Raw genomic sequence first — 15,846 nt, forward strand, 5'->3', positions numbered from 1 at the left:
CGTGGGGTGAGCTGCTGTTGTAGGCTGCTTCCACCACGGACGGTTCAAGTTCAAGACAGGTTCAAGTTCAAGACCCGGCACGTGTCTGCTTTTACTTTAGTGGCCATGGCCTAGGCTTTCAATCATGATTTCCCCTGTCTTTAAATTATCGCGGTGTGGGCGGATGGATCAATCAAATATAATCATTAAAAAAAGATCCGAGGGCACGGAGATCCAAATCCAATGTCCCAGAGAGAGAGAGAGAGAGAAAGAGGACGGTTCTGTCTGGTCCATTTGAAGAACTGTAATCCAGCATTTTGAGGTGGAAACATGGAAAATGCACAGGTTTATCATACATTTGAGAGTGAGAACCATAAGTTTAATGTAACTTAATTGGAGTTGGAGGAGGAGAGCAGAGCTGGAAAGTTATTAGCGAGTCCAGACTTGCACTAATTGGTTTGGCCTAGTTTTACGTCTTTGTTGATTGATTGATTGATTTCGTGTGTGTGTGTGTGTGTGTGTGTGTGTGTGTGTGTGTGTGTGTGTGTGTGTGTGTGTGTGTGTGTGTGTGTGTGTGTGTGTGTGTGTGTGTGTGTGTGTGTGTGTGTGTAGATAGAAAAAGAGATAGCTCTGTCACTCAGATGCTCAGAGACTTGCGCGGCTGCTGTAGGCCTACCTATTTTCAATCAGTCCCCTGCTGCTATTCCAGACCAGTACTGATCCAGGAAAATATCAAACATGTTTGAAAAGAGTCGGGCAACCCCCGATCGTCCTCCGAGCCACTCGGCTGGGCTCCGAGTGGATCTGTGAGACCTCACGCTAGACGACGTTCATGCCCGATTGTCGGGCCCGTTTCAGTCGGTGGCAGCCCGATTGTCGGGAGGGTAATTAAATAGCCCGATTATCGGCTAGTGTGCGGCCAGCTTAAGAGAAAATATGGCCTAACCCCCAAAAAATACAAAAGGTTTTTCAATGGATTCTGGTAGTATTGGGTGTGCTAAATAACATACTCAAAATCTACCTCCCCGAAAGCCACCATTTTCAAGATGGCGTCCCAGATGGTTGTGGGGGGCTTAAAATGTCTATATCTCGAATGGAAAAGATGTTACAAATATTTTGTCAACTGATTCTGGTACCTCTGGACATGCTTTATATCATACTAAATAGAGGAAAATATTCCTTTCGGAAAGGCTTAATTTTCAAGATGGCGTGACTGGCGTCCACGTTGGCTGCCGGGAGCTTCAAATGCCTATAAACTGGGATTTAATCTATAAAAAATCATAAGAATTATGCACTTGGTGACTAGTTTTAGATTTTTGGCATGGTGTTAGGTATGGGCATAAGGTCTTCAAAAACATAGCAAACAAGTTGGGCTCACCCCCTAGTGGTCTGTTTGAAATTAATTCAATATTAAATATGTCAGTATATGGTTGAAACCCCAAATAATTGATGGAAGAGAATTTTTAGACTGTTCCGTGAATCCTGTCCCCATGTTGGGTTTTGTTCCTTTTTTCTAAATAAATAAACTACACTGAGTGTTATCAACTCCTAAAGGGCTTTGCACACAGGACCATTGCCTTCCTTTCCGTTTGCTGCATGATTAAAACACATTGGATTTGGTGTGCAAGGCTGCGCGGAATCCACACTGCGGATCCGAAAAGGAGTCATAAAAGGAGTCAATGAGTTTTTACCACAGGCGAGACGCACAAATTGAACTGGGTTCGATCGGGAAGAAAACGCACTGCCGCAGGAACCTGCCGCATGGCAAATTCTGAGCCGGTGTGCATGAGGTCATAGAGAATCATTGTTTTCTTTTTAAAAAAAAATTGTCTGTTTTTTCCGTGCGAGAAAAACGTGTCTGTGTGCAAAGGGCTTTAGTGTCACAATTATAGGATAGTGTGCAAAGGGTTTGTATTTGCCCACAACTTTCATGCATCTGTGTAATGGCAGAGTATTGAACCCAGGACTCCCGAAATAGTCCAGTCATTTTAGGCCAAAATTAGGCTAAACCTCAAACAAATTGCAATAGTAGCAAACTCAACTGATTTTGTATCCTCAGTATGTCCTTAGTGAGGGAAAAAAAGTCCCAAGGAATCCCACCAGGGCAAAGTTTTGAAAACGACCTACCTACCTTCACTTACTACTACAATATAAAGGTAAAAATGACTGGAAAAAAATCTGCTTTAAGTGGGATGTGAGGGGTCAAACTAGGGGTTTTTAATTATTCTGAATCCATTGCAATCATTTTTTTTTTGCATGAAAAACATTCCTTGGGCAAGAAATGGCCACTCAAAACGATGGTTTAGTGATGAGTCATCAATTTTCACAGTCTTTTGGGGTCCGTTTTTAGCCCAAGGAATGTTTTTCATGCAAAACAAATGCTTGCAATGGATTCAGAATAATTAAAAACCCCTTTGACCCCTCACATCCCACTTAAAGCAGATTGCTTTTCAGTCATGTTTTTCCTTTATACTGTAGTGTATAGTAATTGAAGGTAGGTAGGTCGTTTTCAAAACTTTGCCCCGATGGGATTCCTTGGGACTTTTTTTCCCTCACTAAGGACATAATGAGGATACAGAATCAGTTGAGTTTGCTACTATTGCAATTTGTTTGAGTTTTTTTCATATAATGACTGGACTAAAAGAGAATCTAACATCTTAACCACTAGACCAGAAAGCTACCTGTGTCAACCAAGGGAGAAACCAGAATGTTGATGCTTCAGAGGGCTGCAACTCTCTCCACATTTGCACACTGCAAACCAAATGGACCCTTATTACACAGCAGGGCGCCATTTGGTTCCATTTGCACACTGTCTCATAGTTACATTACAACAATTATCTATTGATACTATAAACATTAATGAAACAAACGAGTTCCTCTTGCAATAAACATTCTTATAATATAATATAGACCACTGGGTTTCAACATCAGACCTGCGGACCAGAATGGGGTCCAAATTTAACTCTTACAGTTGAATAAACACTTTGAGGTATTTCTACTTTACCTATTTCCAATTTCCAATACTTTTACTTCTACTCCACTACATCTCGGATCCAAATATTATACTTTTTACTCCACTACAATTATTTGAAAACTTTGAAAATATGTATTTATCTAATACATTTGAAATCTTGATATTGTTGTAACGTTTCGTGAACCGAGCGGGTGTCGATCGAATCCCTGTCAAGCAACATTAAGAGAGCTAGCTCCCTTAGCGGAGCAAGTTACTGCCGGTCTATCGCGTGCATCAGAGGTTGGCACCAGAATCCACAGATTACGCGACCCGAGCGGGAGTCGAACCCCGGCCCCCAACTCGTCAGACCAGGCAGGCAACAGGCAACACTAACAGAGCTAGCTCACTGAGAGGAGCAAGTTACAGCCTCGTCTTTTGTGGGGTTGTTACAATATTCAGTGGTGTAAAGTAACTAAGTAGGCTACTTAAGTACTGTACTTAGGACAGTACAGTTTTGAGGTATTCTTTGTACTTTACTTGAGTATTTCCAAATTCCAATACTTTTACTTCTACTCCACTACCTTGGATCCAAATATTATGTACTTTTACTCCACTGCATGTATTTGAAAACTTAGTTAGTGGTTACTTTGCAGATATAAATTATAATATTATATTATACTATATACATTTTGATATCAGACAGTATTTTTGTACTCAATAAAAATACTTGTAACAGAGTATTTCTACACTGCACTATTGATACTTTTACTTTTTTTTTATCCCACGATTTTTGTAACCCATTTTTTTCACCAGTGCCAATTGCCTAAACTGTAATCCTGAGTTCTGCCCTTCCCTCTGCCACACCTGGGGAGCCCTGGCTGGCCAGGGGGGAGGAATTTATATAGAAACCAGGACTGCTGCATGGTTTTGTGGGGAGAACATTCAAACTCCACACAGAAAGGCCCTTTCGCCAACCCCACCTAGGGTGTGGATGCTACTGATGACGCGGAGGAGGAAACACGCCCCCAGCACTCACAGCGTCCCCAGGAATCGAACCCAGGACCTTCTAACTGTGAGGCGACAGTGCTACTTTTTTTATTTTTAAGAGAGCAGTTTGTGACTCTACCCCTTGGTAATAATGGTCAAAATCCCACATCACAACACCTTCTGTATCTCTTTAATGCCACTAGGGAGAGCTCTAGGAACAACAATATGTAGTGTTTCCTTGGCTGTTAATGAGTGATAGTGAGGGCAGACTCAGGAATCAGGACACAATAAAAATGAAAGTGTTGTTGCTATTATTTAGAAGAATATCAGAGACTGTGAAGTGACACCGCGACAGATGTGGAGCATAGGCTACATGTAAGCTGTTAACTGTTTCTCTCCGTATTCCTTTGCCTTGGTATAAATTGTTTTTAAAACATGCTCTGTCTTATTTTATAATTACCATAGGCATTTTGCTAGTCTTGCAATGAAATGGGCCGCCTATTAGGCCTATAGAAATCGCACAACAAGTAAAGACAAATACTTGTAAACTCAATTGGAAGCGTTTTGTTTTGAATTGTTCATACTGTATGCATAACAGGACCACAGCAAACTGTCTGATGTGCTGTTCTGTCAACAATCTGATCCTCTGGGCAAGCAAACAGCTAAAATGATAATCGAACGTTTGAAACTGAAAGAAATGCATGACCATGGTGCTGCTTGGATGAATTTCCTTTTATCAAAACTGTATTACCGTTTTATTTTTATTTTATTATGAATTCATACTGTTGAAACGCATTAAGTATATGAATTCCCCTCCTACGGTGCTGCTGTATTGTACAGTGTGTACATCATCATGCATGTGACAATAATATACACCTTGAACCCATAGTGATCATATGGTCCAATTTGAGCAGAGAAATAGAGGCCTCAAAACTTTGCACTTAATAGTACGTCTGTTAATATCATTAGGTCACCAATGTTCTGCTGCCACATCACTGACAACTATACTAAGAACCATTAAAACCCTCGCCATTTCCCAGTTACGCTGAGGTAATACATTGTTGGAGAGCTTGTGGAGTAATTGTGTACAAAAGTAGCCTACTAATGTTTTGTATGATCTACATATCACATTGCCTTTAGTTTTACAGCTACAAAAGTATTCAATAACTTTAAATTTGACACAATTCTAAGGTTAATTCTGCAAGTTTTCCTTTCTGGTGTTCAGATGCTGCCAATAGAAAAGACATCAAACAGAGTTAGTAGAGTAAACGTTAATTTGTTGTTTGCCGAATCTGTCTTGAGAGATTAGTCACCCATTAACACAGTCACAATGCCCTATATAATAACGGAGCAGAGATAAATGTATTTGCACGCCCAGCTTTTATCACACTAGACCAATATAACTCCCACAAAAGGACAATAAATCTCATCTTGTACCTTGGACTTCTGTGAGCTATTAAAACTAATACATCTGCTTTCAACTTTCAGATTTTCAACTTTTTACAACTGAGCCCCAGCATACTTTTTGAAAATGGACCAGGGTACACCAAAGAGAAGATTCAGCAAGGAATTACCACCAGTTTTTTCCAATATAGTCAGTGAAAATGCTGCAATATTCATAAAACATTTTGATACCAACCAAGTAATAATGGAAGCCATTGCACATAGGCTCTGTGAAACAGCTAATGAAGTTCAGAAAATGCACAAAAACAAAGACAAGGCCAGGAGAACAGTGAGACAAGTATTAGTGCTTGTAATTGTGGGAATAATTGCAGCTCCACTGACAGGCAGTGTAAGCTTGTGGTTATCAGCAGCAATCGGTGGTGCTGTTTTGACAAGAACCCTCTATAAGACAATGAAAGAAAGAGGATCCACAAATACCGTGAAAGAAGTGGGAGAAGAATTCCTGACTTTAGTCAAACCACAAACTAATAGCCTGGATGGAATATTAAAAGCTTACAAGGAGTCAAACAGAGATGCCTCTGAAGTGATGACACAGGCAGAGAGAAGTCTCTCAGACACAGCAGAACTGAAACGTCTGCTTGGGAGAGTGACTGAACTGTCCGCTGTGAGCACCGACCCGTCGACCCTGTCTGCAAACCTGAGACAGGTTATATTGCGACTGTTTTTGTTAATAATGGGCATAGTCAGAGTCACACCAACACCAGACTCAGAGCAGGACATAAAGCTGAGAGACATTGTCCTGAAATCAGCCGAGCAATGTCAAAAAACTGTCGGAGAGTTTCAGGAGATGAAGTGCCTACTTGAGAACTATGAATGATGTAAATATACATCAAAGACCTGAGGTTGATTCTAAAAACGAACCTACGTTTTCAGAAAACCTTCAAATTCTTATTCCAAATTTTTTAAATAAATGATGTTGCTATATGTAGGGGGTGGAGGAAGGAGCCAGAGTGCAAACGGCTAGGAAGCTGGACTCCATCTTGAAGAACTCCTCCCACCCCCTCCATCTTGAGATCTTCAGTTACTGGAGTAAGAGAGGAAATGACCGTTTCGCCTACCCAGGACGGAGAGGCGAGAGACTGGGAAAGTTATATATACAAGCTCGCTGCGCTGCGAGCTTGTAGATCTGCTATTTTTGAAAAATCGTGAAAATTAGAATTTTGACCCGAAGTGTCTTTTGAATCCTTCTAAGACTTTTTGAAAAACCTATGTTTCTTTGTCAGCAATCTGGCTAGCCATCGTCAAAGAAAAGGTCCTTTTCACTTAACTGGAGCTCAGCTAGCCTGTTCTTGAGAGACTACTGTGTCAGTGGTTCTCAAACCTTTTCAAGTGAAGGACCCCCAAAATGATATTTATTTGGCCACGGACCCGCATCTCAAAATATTTAGTTCCAGGGACCACCCAGAAGAAAAATTTTAGTTACAAACGATCGCTTTGAAAATACATATATTCAAAGATTTGCACACATTTTCATGACTTTTTCAAAAATAGCAGATCTTGCAGAGCGGCACTCGATGCCGCGCTGTGAGCTTGTATATCTGCTATTTTTCACTGGTTAAAGCGGGGGACAGCAACCCGCGGCTCTAGAGCCGCATGCGGCTCTTTAGCACCGCCCTAGTGGCTCCCTGGAGCTTTTTCAAAAATGTATGAAAATGGAAAAAGATGGGGGGAAAAATGATATTTTTTGTTTTAATATGGTTTCTGTAAGACAGACATGACACAAACATTCTTAACATTTTCCAATGCTGAAAAAATGTGTAGAATAAATATTACATTTCAGAATTCTCTCCAGGATGCGCTGCAGGGAAAATAAACATTTAATCATGAATGCTCATTATGTATTTGTAGCCTACTTAGTCATTTTGATTGTAGGCCTTCATTATAAGGCTTATATAAGGCTTTTAATTTTTTGCGGCTCCAGACAGATTTGTTTCTAGTTTTTTTGGTCCAATATGGCTCTTTCAACATTTTGGGTTGCCGACCCCTGGGTTAAAGCATTCAATAATTCTAGGCCTAAATTTAAAGCTATACTGTGTAAGTTGCTCAACTAGTGGTCAGTAGCGTTATAGCAAACCGCGGTCGCGTCTGCTTTTTTCGCCGCGGACCGGGCCTTCAGACCACCGCGTCCGCCTCGCCGGCTCGCCCGCCTCGCCACGCATCCGTGGAGGTGTCTCGTGTCCCTCTGTGGACCGGCGTTGGGGAGGTTTACAGGCTAGACTTCTAGACCAGCATAACAAAGCTGTTGAAGCAAGCTATTTCCTGAAGAGACCTCAAGATGCACTGTCATTGGCCGGTAGTGTATCATGTGTGTATGATCTGCAATGTGATTGGCCAACGTATACACAACGTAGACGGATGATGCAGATGACGTCATTTTGCCGCGAGATCCCGCCCCTGTCACGGCTAAGTAGAAAACATATAAAGAAAAGGCTTTTGGGGCTGAAATTAACGGAGTGGGGGTTCTAAAACTTTAGCAATTTAATAGTTAGGACAATTGTAAGATATGTTTTATAAAAAAAGTTACATAGTATAACTTTAAGTTATTTACTTACAAGATGTCTTACTTTGCATCAAATCTGTACACGATTTGGCATTTTAAGGCTGAAATTGTACCCACGCTAAAGCAAGCCTGATAAAAGTATCAAACATGTAAAAAAAATGTAACAGAACACAGGGAAATATTATATTTCTGTTAAGACCCAAAAAAGTATGTCCCAAAATCAAGGCAAAAAAACTGGAAAAAAGTGAGTCCCATCAAGGCGAAACACCCAGAGAAAAGTGAGTCCCAAAATCAAGGCAAAACACCTGGAAAAAGGTGAGTCCCATCAAGACGAAACACCCAGAGAAAAGTGAGTCCCATCAAGGTGAAACACCCGGAGAAAAGTGAGTCCCAAAATCCCCAAAAAAGTGAGTCCCAAAATCAAGGCGAAACACCTGGAAAAAAGTGCAACCAGTCCTTGTTCAAATCCCACACCTCCTGTTATTCAATGCTGGAGTTTCAACTTAACTTTACTAACTGAAGGCAATCATATAAAATAACTCTTGAATAGTAAGAGACAACTGCATTAAACAAACTGAGTTATAGTGTGGATGTCTAATATTCTCAGAGATTCCATGATCAAATCCCAGGCATCATGGTAATTAATTGCTATTTTTTGCATAATATAGAGAAGACAATATCACTGGTTTTCATGGGTTACTTAGGCTACAGCCATCTAAACACTTCAATTTCAATCCAAAATACATCTGGACTTAGAGAAAATAGAAAATCGCCTAGCCATAAAAGATATTATAAATTCCTTGGCAGCCAGAGCCAGCAGCAATGGATATCTGTCTGTCATTCAATGTTATGACGTTATGTTCAATGAGGGTTTTTTTAAGAATCTCAATTGAAACAATCAATGAATCCTTTAGATTTGGGAAGAACTGGGAATGGAACATGGAACCAGCGAGCGCTTGTGCTGAGCATTTGAGATGAGATACTTCAATGGTTTCCTATGGAAATAAGCTTAGTCTTTTCTAGGATCTCCTTTTAGTAGACCTTGTACCTTCATGAAACTGTACCTTTTCCTATGCAAACTTCTAATAAAGTCTTCAATCAATCAATAAATCAAAATATAGTTAATGTTTCGTTATTGCAATTTCTTTTAAATATTATTTCAAAAGATTTCAAAAGATTAAAAAAAAGTAAAAATATAATAATGGGCATAGCAATAATAATAATCATCATCATCATCATAATCATCATCATTAAAAAACAAACTGTAGGAAACGTAAAATTAAGGGGGGGGGGGGGGTATTTGATTGTTATTTTTGTTGAAAGGTGTGAGATCTAGCTCTCTCTCTAAAATCAAGGCGAAACACCTGAAAAAAGTGAGTCCCATCAAGGTGTGGACCTCATGCAAATGAGGTCCAAGTCAGCCTAGAATCTCTCGATTACAGACAGAAGTGGCCTTCTAGAGGTCTGACTTGGACCTCATTTGCATGAGTTTTTTTTTCCCGGGTGTTTCGCCTTGATGGGACTCACTTTTCTCCGGGTGTTTCGTCTTGATGGGACTCACCTTTTTCCAGGTGTTTCGCCTTGATTTTGGGACTCACTTTTTGCGGGATTTTGGGACTCACTTTTCTCCGGGTGTTTCGCCTTGATGGGACTCACTTTTCTCCGGGTGTTTCACCTTGATGGGACTCACTTTTTTTCTGGGTGTTTCGCCTTGATGGGACTCACTTTTTTCGCCTTGATTTTGGGACATACTTTTTTGGGTCGGTGGGGGTGCACGGAACTCCACGAGGGTCTGGGGTCGCAAAACTTTTTAACAGAAATATATTTCCCTGTGTTTTGTTACATTTTTTTTTTTACATGTTTGATACTTTTATCAGGCTTGCTTTAGCGTGGGTACAATTCCAGCCTTAAAATGCCAAATCGTGTACAGATTTGATGCAAAGTAAGACACATTTCATGAAATGCTATTTCATGCAAACAACTTGGGGGCACACACACACACACACACACACACACACACACACACACACACACACACACACACACACACACACACACACAGTGACTCCAAGAAACTGACCAGAAACCTGTGTGGTCAGATCATGACAAGGTCTGCACAGTCTCATAGGAGCTGTTAGACTGGTTCCCAAAAACATGTATTAACACAGACACTGTATCGCCCCCGGGGAAAGGAAGGGCTTAAGAGACTGCACACACACACACATACAAACACACGCGCGCGCACACACACGCGCGCACACGCATATACATTCAAACAGTCCAGCCAGAGGTGATACCTGACTGTAACGTGTTTGACCGAGTCCACTCCCTCTCCCCAGTCTCTGTCTCTTTGTAATGATGTTCATGATTTGTAATGATGTTCATGAATTGTATTTTGTGCAATGACCAGTCAGTGTGTTTGTATGGTCCATCGCATTGTTGTATACTGCTCTGCGTCCCCTTATGCCTGAGGGGAAAAGCCAAGCAATATACAGATCAATCTCAGAAGATTTTTATATTTTGTAAAAAAGCATTGCAGGTGCCACATCACCTCAAATCATAACTGACTTTGGAAACTTCCCACTGCTACCCTGACTTCAGAAGGTCCTTGACATGAAAAAGTTTGAGAACCACTGTTCTAGGAACCATTCAAACCCTCACTACTTCCAGCACCAATGTATGTAAGGTGAATTATCAGTTTAAAAGTCCAAAAGTAAGAGCAAATCTCTATTAATGCATGATCTACATATAACTCTGCCTTGAATTGCTATAGCCTTAAAGCTGCAACATGATTGAATTTAAACGTGATATAAAAGGTTCAATGTGGAAGTTTGCCATTCTGTCAGTTCGAGTTGCCGCCATATAGAAAGGCCATCCGAATCTTCAGTAGAGTGTGACCATTACATCACTCATTGTTTTGTAAACACATAATTTTCATATTGTTTTGCACATGGTAATGTATCACAGTACAATACAATTCCTATCAGAGGATAATATTTTGTTCAATCTAATACCTATAGTGTGACAAAACAAATCTCTCTTGAACTGGCTACAGTGACATTGACTAAGTTAATAAATCTAATCGTCCTTTTGTGTTGTGCACGGACGACAGAAGGTTGTGTTGTGCTAGAGTTCAAAGGCCACACTGTGTCGTCACTTTTTCCCCTTTGTTTATTATGTAACCTAAGGAAGCAAACAATGTTTCGCATTCAAAGCAAGTTTGTAAGGCACACAATTGTACAGGCACACACAAAAATGGAAGTAAACAAAAATACCTGTAAAGGGAAATCTGCAAAGAAATGCTTTAAATCACCGTTTCCCAAACACTGGGGCGGGGCCCATTTTTATGGATCGCTAGTAAACATCAACTTTTCTTTTCAAATGATTAATGAAAAAAAAAAAGAACTTCACTATGAGAAGAAAAAAAATTAAGGAGCAGCCTATAGTGAAAATAGACGATCTACAAGCTCACAACGTGTCGCATCGCGTCACGTTGTGAGCTTGTAGATCGGCTTGTCAATCGGCTACTTTCAATATTTTGGATTCCGGGGAGACATCAAAGCCCCCTCTTGAGACTGGAGCTAAAAAGTTTGGGAACCACTGCTTTATGTGACAAAACCATTACAGCACCCTTCCAAATTCAGCACACTTCTTAAAAGAGTCCAATTAGTCTAATAAGCTGTATAGATTGATATACCACTCACTTGTTGAGGACTGAACTGGCAAAACAATACAATACCCATCCCAAAAGAAATACTGAAGAAATGCACCGGGCTGCCCGGAGAACCTAGGCTGCAATGCCAGCCTGACAGCGGCTCGCAGGTTCGAATCCCGTTCCCGACACCCTTTGCTGCGTGACAATATAGTCATATGCGTTGACACATAGTCTGTAATAACACAGTCCAGCATCACTTGTGATAAATTGGCAGGACATAAGTCCTTGTAGGTACAAGGGACAATTTCAATGCAAATTGTTTGACATATGTTCATGACATGTTGTCTGTGAGACTGAGACAAGTGTGTTCTGTATGGTTTCTCTCCACTGTGAACAAACATATGCCTGTCAAAGTTACCGTGGACATCCTTTCGGCAGACTGGACAGGACTTTGGTTTCACACTCGCACGTTTAGCCACGCTCACTAAGCGTGAAGATTGGTACGTCCAAATTGGAACTGTGGTCAACGCCTTTATGACTGATGGGACGGTGACACGGCATGGATTTTCATGTGTCTTTCCAAGACATGCTTCTGATCAAACCGTCTCCCACAAGTAGAACAGATAAACGGTGTGTTGTTTGTGTCGCGTGCGTGTCCAGCCATGTGCTTTCTTAAATGGTCACCCCGTACGAAAGCTTTTCCGCAGACATTGCAACTGTATTGTTTTTCCCCTGTGTGAATTAACATGTGCCTTTTCAAGCTGAGACTGCCCATATTTTTTAGGCAGATTGGACACGTGCTTTCATCATGAATGTACATGTGTTTCGTAAAACGTTTCTTCAATTTGAACCCTTTTCCACAGACATGACAATTGTATGGACTTTCGGTCTTCACATGCTTTTGAAAGCCAGCATTTGAGGCAGTTTGCACGGCGGCATTGGCTGCTGTGCAATCTGCTGCTGTGCAAACTGCTGGTGTTCGCTTTGATCTTCTACTTGGTTCTAGCGAAGATAGTTTTCTGCCCCGATCACCTCTGTGCTTTTGACTCTGAGGAGTCAGAGCTATGAGCTGGCGTGGAGAGAGCGGCTGACGTCCATCAATTGGAATTAACGGCACTAGGGGGTTCCCTCTCATCTTATGGTCCGTGCTGCTTGGCCACTCCATGCACGGAATGCGGTCAAGACTAACAGAGAGGGTTTTCTTTTCGATTTTGAAACTTTGACTCAAGCTTGAAGTCGTCGCGTGGTCTTCAGTGGCATCAGGGGTAGATTGACAACGCTCTGCTCCGGTGTGGATGGACATGGGTTCCTCCTCTTCTTTTATCAGCCCTAAATCTATCTGGGAGACATCGTGGGCCTCCAATGGCCTCCAAATCTCTTCTCCCTCGTGGCAGTGGTCGGGGTGGTCTCCCTTGTCCTGAAGAGACTTGGTGAGCTCTTCAAACTGGAAGTTTGTCAGAGAAACAGAATATACGCTGACATGGGGGTTGTTGTTCGGAGACGCCTCTTCGTCTCCGAGAAGCTGTTCGGGAGGAATCTTCTGTTCACAGGCGGGGAGGTCAGGCGAGTGTTGGAGCTCAGAACGCTGTACATCTACAGTAGAAGAAAAAGAAAGAGAGAAAAGGTTAAACCAGTAACTTTACTTTATCACAGACAAGTACCGCAAATAATGGAATATATCGTTGTTGACGGGTGGAAACCTTGTATGTCCAAAACCATTCGTTTTGTTTTTATCATTTTAAATAGTGAAAATAGCCAATCGACAAGCATTGCTTGTTGATCTGCTATTTTCACTCATTTTGTGCGACCGCTTGTATGATAAAGCTGGGCTTTACTTTACGAAAAACGTACACATTTGAAACTTGGGATATACAAGGCTTCTCCCCGACAGTGGCGATATTAGACTTTAGACTATTAGCGACATACTAATTGTGTGGGCATCCATACTTTTCCAGAGGTTACAGTGAATTCGGTGTCTCCCCAAGAAGCCAACTTTCCTCAGACTAAAATATCCCACAATAAGGTCTGCCGTTTAATAGCCTGTCTAACCAAACACTTCCATCAGAGCCCCGTATTCAGCAGCATGAGGCTCAGGGGCTACACTTAATCTACATCAGTGTTTTCCAAACGCTGGGTCTGATCTTTTGTGAGTCATGGACTTTTGGGTCTCAAGCAAAAACATTTGGGAACCATTGGTCTACATCATGGAGTCCATCAAATTGTTAGGGTTCTAATCTTGACAATCTGCGGCGGCCATTCGATGGTATGGCTTTGTGTGCAAGTGGAACTTCTGGCTTAATTTGGGGTTAATGAATAATCCTATAGTATGATTCCAATCCTATCCAACCCATTCATTGAAAATCAGTGATATAATATATGCACCAGTAGGAAAGACAAACGTGTATGTAAGTATGTGTAAAGTCTCATATTAAATGTACATGAAAACCCACAGGGGTGCAATCTGCAATAAAATTAATTGTGTAGACAGGATACTGCCATTAATGAGTCAAGACAGTGACGAGTTGCTGTAGGAAATTCACTTTAGGACAGACGACGTGTAATTACTTGAAATTGTCAGCAGATGGCAGCGTGGCTACTCAGCTTGACAGTACAGTGTACACAGATACCAACCTGGTGTCAGTGTTGTGTGTTGTTGTGGAACAGAAGATGTGTGAATGACTGCGTTCATTCTATCGGTCATATCCTGCAGAGCATCCAACAGCTTGCGTTGTCGGACGATCTCCTCCTTTGCCAGACAAAGTTCCTCCTCATACTTGGACACTATCTCCAGTATCTCCACCGCGCCCGCATTCACTCGGTCGGTGATATCCGAGACGATCAGATTCAGCCTCAGAAGAAGCGACGGCTCGTTACTTGACATGTTGTTACTAGAGAAACTAAGCACAACCACTCACAGACATAGATATGCAACCGGTTCCTTGTTTCCAATTTCAATTTCCCTTCCTCGTCTTTTTATTACGTCCGGCGACTACAGCATCATTACCGCCACCTGCTGAGTGTGAAACAGCTCCCTGTGACGTTTCCCATTCAATTTAGAACCCCCTAAAGAATCCACTTTGAGAACCGCTGTCTTATCCTCATCCTTTGATATTATTATAAATGATATCATGCTGCCTTGCATTACGGGACCGTACCTATATTCCCCAGGTTCATGTTCCCCAGGTTCTATGTTCCCCTCTTACCCCCACAAAAAAGGTTCTATGTTCCCCGCTCAACTTACAATAGGTTCTGTTCCCCACTTATCCAAAAATACAGGAAACATTCCTTTATAATTATTAATAACAACTCAAAACACCCAATAATAGTGGGAAAGGGGGCACTAGGGACATCTGGACACCATACTTTTGTTATGTCTGGGCATCTGGACGAGTTGGCACCTGGACATCTGGGCAATAGGGACATGTGGGCATTTGGACGAGTGGGCACATAGACGAGTGGGCACTTAGGGGTGGAGACATCTGGGCACCTGGGCAAGATGTCCCACCATTTCCTGCATTTGAGTGGGGAACATACTTTTTTTTTGTGGGGAATATACAGTAGATCCTGTTTTTGGTTGAAAGGGGAATAGAGGGTATGCGCGTTACATCACTGTTGCTGGAAGTTATGTGGGAACGCCTACTGAGTGGCAAAACACTACTTTCTGCCATTGACAGCCCATACATCCCAACAGAAAAGTCGTTTCTGATTGTATTAAACAAAGTTAACTCACCAAAATTGTGTCTGTACTGAAAACTTGAATTATCCTCTTTCTATCTGCAAAGTTTTTGTTTCATTAAAATCCACCATAGGCATGTCATGAGCTACTTTCTGTCAAGACATTCTATGCAGGGGATTATTTTTCCAAGTGTCAGAGTTTGGAAGCACTCGTTTTCAATAACACAACATCCTGCTGCCTCCTGCATTATGTGCAAATTAGAAACAGGTGGTATGCAGGACCGTTGAGTGATTTGCAACTAGCACTTCCAAACTCCAATGCTCCATGCTGCTCAATGTTTTGCCACTCAGTCTAGATTAGTGGGGCGGGTCCCAGTGGACGTGCATACCCTCTATATGGAACCTTTTTGTGGGGAGGGTGGGTGGAAACATAGAACCTTTTTGGAGAGGAAGTGGGGAACATAGAACCTGGGGAACATAGAACCTGGGGAACATAGGACCCCTGCATTACTGTAGGTATTGAACTCCTTTTCAAATCAAACAAATCGATTTGTTGTTACTTTTTGGGTAAATTTATTAATTTCAAGTAACCGTGTAATAATAGCCCTCAGGTCAGGTGCTGTTCGTCCAGAG

The sequence above is a fragment of the Nannobrachium achirus genome (assembly GCF_963921795.1).
Source record: "Nannobrachium achirus genome assembly, chromosome: 18".
NCBI lineage: Eukaryota > Metazoa > Chordata > Actinopteri > Myctophiformes > Myctophidae > Nannobrachium > Nannobrachium achirus.